Raw genomic sequence first — 4,452 nt, 5'->3', positions numbered from 1 at the left:
CTCTTTTTTTTTTTTAAGACGTGGTCTCCCTCTGTTGCCCAGGCTGGAGTGCAGTGGTGTGATCATAGCTCACTGCAGCCTTGAATTCCTGGACACAAGCAATCCTCCTGCCTCAGCTTCTTGAGTAGCTGGTACCACAGGTGATTGCCCCCATGCCCAGCTAATTTTTATTTTTATTTTTATTTTTGTAGACATCAAGTCTCATCATGTTGCCCAGGGTAGTCTTGAACTCAGGTGATCCACCCACCTTGGCCTCCCAGAGTGCTGGGATTACAGGGGTGAGCCACCGTGCCTGGCGAGGTCCAGAAGTTTTCCATCACCCCAAACAGAATCTCAGTACCCATCAGCAGTCACTTCCCATTCTGCTGTCCTACTGGCCTCTGGCAGCTGCCAATCTTCTCTCTGTCTCTATGGATTGCCCATTCTGGATATTTCATGTAAGTGGAATCCCACAATGTGTGACCTTTATGTCTGCTTCTCCCACCCAGCATCATGTGTTCAAGGCTCATCCATGCTGTAGCTCATGCCAGTGCTTCCTTTCTTCTTATTGCCTGGATGCACCACATTTTGTTGGTCCATTCACTAGCTAGTGGTCATTTGGCTTGTTTCCACCTTTTGGCTATCATGAATAATAGTGCTTTATGAACATTTGTGGATACGTTTTCATTGAATGTAAAAATGAATGTGTATATGTATTTCATTGAATGTATGTATGTATGTATTTATTTATCTATTTTTTGGAGGCAGAATCTCTCTCTGTTCCCCAGGCTGGAATTCAGTGGCACAATCTCGGCTCACTGCAACCTCCATCTCCTGAGTTCAAGCGATTCTCCTGCCTCAGCCTCCCGAGTAGCCGGGATTACAGGAGTGCGCCATTACGCCTGGCTAATTTTTGTATTTTCTGAGAGATGGGGTTTTGCCATGTTGGCCAGGCTGGTCTCGAACTCCTGACCTTGATCAGGACCTCAGCTCCTGATTCCCCTGCCCAGGCCTCTCAAAGTGCTGGGACTACAGGTGTGAGCCACCGCACCTGGCCTGAACCTTTGTTTTCAATTGCTTGGGGTACATACTTAGGAGTGGAACTGGTAGGTCCTGCAGTAACTCTGTGTTTAGCTTGTCAAGGAACTGCCACACTGTTTTCTACAGTGACTGTCCCATTTTACATTTTCACCAGCAGTGCACCAGGGCTCCAATTTTCCACATACTTGCCAACCAACACTTGTTATTTTCCATTTAAAAAAAAATGTTTGCACCAGACATGCATGATTATAGACTCATGCTTATAATCCCAGCACTCTGGGCCAAGGAGGGTGGATCGCCTGAGGTCAGGAGTTTGAGACCAGCCTGACCAATATGGTGAAACCCTGTCTTTACTAAACTACAAAAATTAGCCAGGCGTGGTGGTGTGCGCCTGTAGTCCCAGCTACTTGGGAGGCTGAGGCAGGAGAATTTGCTTGATCCTGGGAGATGGAGGTTGCAGTGAGCCGAGATCGTGCCACTGCACTCCAGCCTGGGTGACAGAGCAAAAACTCTGTCTCAAAAACAAAAAAACCTGCTTCAGCCGTAAGGAATTTGGAAATGGATGGCATTCTAGCTGCAGAATTAATACTCACTAATGTCTCCCTCTGGAACCAGGGTGAATCTGGCACTGGTTTCTGAGTCTTGCCTGGGAATGGTGTTGATTCTGCCTTGCAGTGCTGCTGAAGCTCCAGGAACCTTGAAATATATTTGCTTGGTGTAAACATGACCTCAGCGTGACAGGATGATCCTTGTGTTTGCCAAGCCATTAATTTTTATGTAATAACGACGACCACAACAAACTGCGTTTCACCCACATTTTGAGTCGTTCTTAAGGTCAGGTCTGTGGGATTGTGAGACAAAAACCTTATAAACTAGAATGTAGCGGTGAGTTCTCTGTGTTTACAGCCCTGCTCCTACACATGGCTCCAAAGAGCTGAAAATAGAGGATTAAAAATTCATGCAGCTACTTTCTTCCAAGGAACTCCAAATGCTTCTGACAATCTTTATCCTGCAAAGTCATGAGTGGTCAGATGCCCATCCCAAAGACAGGGAAACAGAGGCCCAGAGATATGACGGAACTTTGCCAGGCTCCCCTTCCCCTGCTAAGGGAGCAGCAGGCTCAGACGAAGAGCCCCTCCCACCTATCTTTCTAGCCCATGCACTCTCCATTAGCCTGATTAAGACAATTGATTTATTCATTCTTAGTGGTTGAGAAGAAAAAAAAAAAAAAAAGAAAGAAACCAACATGCCATTTGTGTGATATAAATATCTCTGGAAAAAGCTAAAAAACATTGTGTTATACATATTTTCTTAATACCACAGTCAATCACACGTGTCTGTCCGAGTGCCATAGTCCATCAACCCAGGAGTGGGGGATGGGGGGGTTTGGGGGTGGGGATAATGGAGGGAACAGACAAAGCAGAGACTCAGCTCCAGAATCCTCAGCCACTGCGCGGCAAATGTTGCCATCGACTAAAGCTATGCTGGCTGTTTCTTTTCCATTACCTATTGCCTTTGAAGAACCTTCTAGAAGTCTTAGAAACTTGATGTTGGGCAGGAAAATGATAGGCAGGGATGCAAAGGTGTTGGGACACCCACTCAACCAGCCAGTTTCCAAAGAAAAAGATGGAGGTTGTCACTTTCTCACTTTGTGTGCCCCATGGACTGACAGAAGGATTTAGATCACGGCATGGTTCCTCTTCCTCCAACCCTACACCCCCATCATCAAAGAGCCTTTAATCCCGATGATTCACCTGTTAGGAATTTAGCTCAAGGAAATAATTAAAGACATATAAAAAGATTTAGTTACAGGATGTTCGTCACGACATGCAGATTATGGTGAAAGATTAGAAGCAACCTCCATGTCCAGCCAACCAAAGGTGATGGCTGTGTAAGTTGTGGAGTTCATCCTTTAAAATTCTGCTCAGATCTCCAAAGAAAAAAGACTGGAAGGAAATTAATCAAGAGGGTCACAGAGTTTGTTTTGAGTCTGGAAATATGAGTAATTTTTTTTTTTTCCTAGAGTAAGTCCTTGTTTGGGATGTTCTATTCAAAACCAAATTAAATTTGGCTCCAATTGGAAACTTTATCACATCAGGAAGATTGAGATATCATAAATGGAACAGGAAGGGGCACTTCATGAGGGAACTACACGTAAAGGTCTGAAGGGAAGTCAGAGCAGAGAGGAAACAGCCTCACTGGAGTGGAGGATTTCCACTGCTGTGTGCTGGGACGCATGTCAGGGAGATTTGTGGGCTGTGCACAGACTGTGTATTTTTTGAAAGCCAAGGAAAGGAAGGCACATTAGATGTGACAGGCAATTGGGAGCCACTATAGATTCTTGAACAAGAAAAGACAAATCCAGTTCCAAGGGAAACCAAGAAGAGGCAGTCCAAGAAGAGAAAGAGCAGGGAACAAATCTGGTGGTGTCATAATTCTTTTATGGAAGGATCTGATTTTATTCGTTTTGGGGGTAAATGTTTCTGGAGAATCCTAGAACTCTAAATCTGCAAGAAATCTTGAGGTTGCTCTCATTTTAGGGATAAAACAACCACAGTCCAAAGAGTTACATAATTCCAGGCGTAAGGCAAGACGGCAGCCAAGTTGGTACTGATCACCATCAGTCCTTATTCCTACCCGAGACCAGCTTGTCTCTCTGTTGCCTTCCATCCCAATTCTAAGATTTTTTAAAATTTTTCCGGAGACAGGGTCTTGCTTTGTCACCCAGGCTGGAGTACAGTGGCACAATCATAGCTCACTGCAACCTTGAACTCCTGGGTTTGTGGCATCCTCCCAAGTAGCTGGGACTACAGGAACACATGACCATGCCTGACTAATTTATTTTATTTTATTTTTATAATTTTGTAGAGACAGAGTCTCACTCTGTTGCCCAGGCTGATCTGAAACTCCCTGCCTCAAGCAGTCCTTCCGCCTCAACCTCCCAAAGCACTGGGATTACTGTCCTGAGCCACTGCACCTGGCCCCAATTCTAAGATGTTAACCACATGTAAGCCTTCCAGGAGAACCTCAGACCCTGGTCCACTTCCTGGAGGCCCACCTAAAACTCCATTTTTCCATTCATTTATTTATTCATGTAACACTGAACCCCAAACATTCAAAGTCAGACGTGCTAAGAGTTAGGGTGGAGTGGAAGGGAGATAATGATGGCACATAGTAGGTGTTCAATAAATATTTGTGGAAAGAAAGAGTCAAGGAGGGAAGAAGAGTCCCTGCCCTCAAATAGCTCAAGATGTAATTTGAGAACAGACACAAGTATTTATACAGGATGCAAGCCATGCTTTCCGAGGAATATGAGCCCAGGTTCTGCAGGCCCAGGCAAGACACTTCACAGAACCAAACAAAAAAAGTTGACTTTCAACTTATTTTATTCATTTGTTATTATTATTATTATTATTATTATTATTATTATTA

The sequence above is a fragment of the Mandrillus leucophaeus genome, unplaced genomic scaffold (genome assembly GCF_000951045.1).
Source record: "Mandrillus leucophaeus isolate KB7577 unplaced genomic scaffold, Mleu.le_1.0 Scaffold7, whole genome shotgun sequence".
Taxonomy (NCBI): Eukaryota; Metazoa; Chordata; class Mammalia; order Primates; family Cercopithecidae; genus Mandrillus; species Mandrillus leucophaeus.
Note: the sequence above shows the minus strand (reverse complement) of the source record.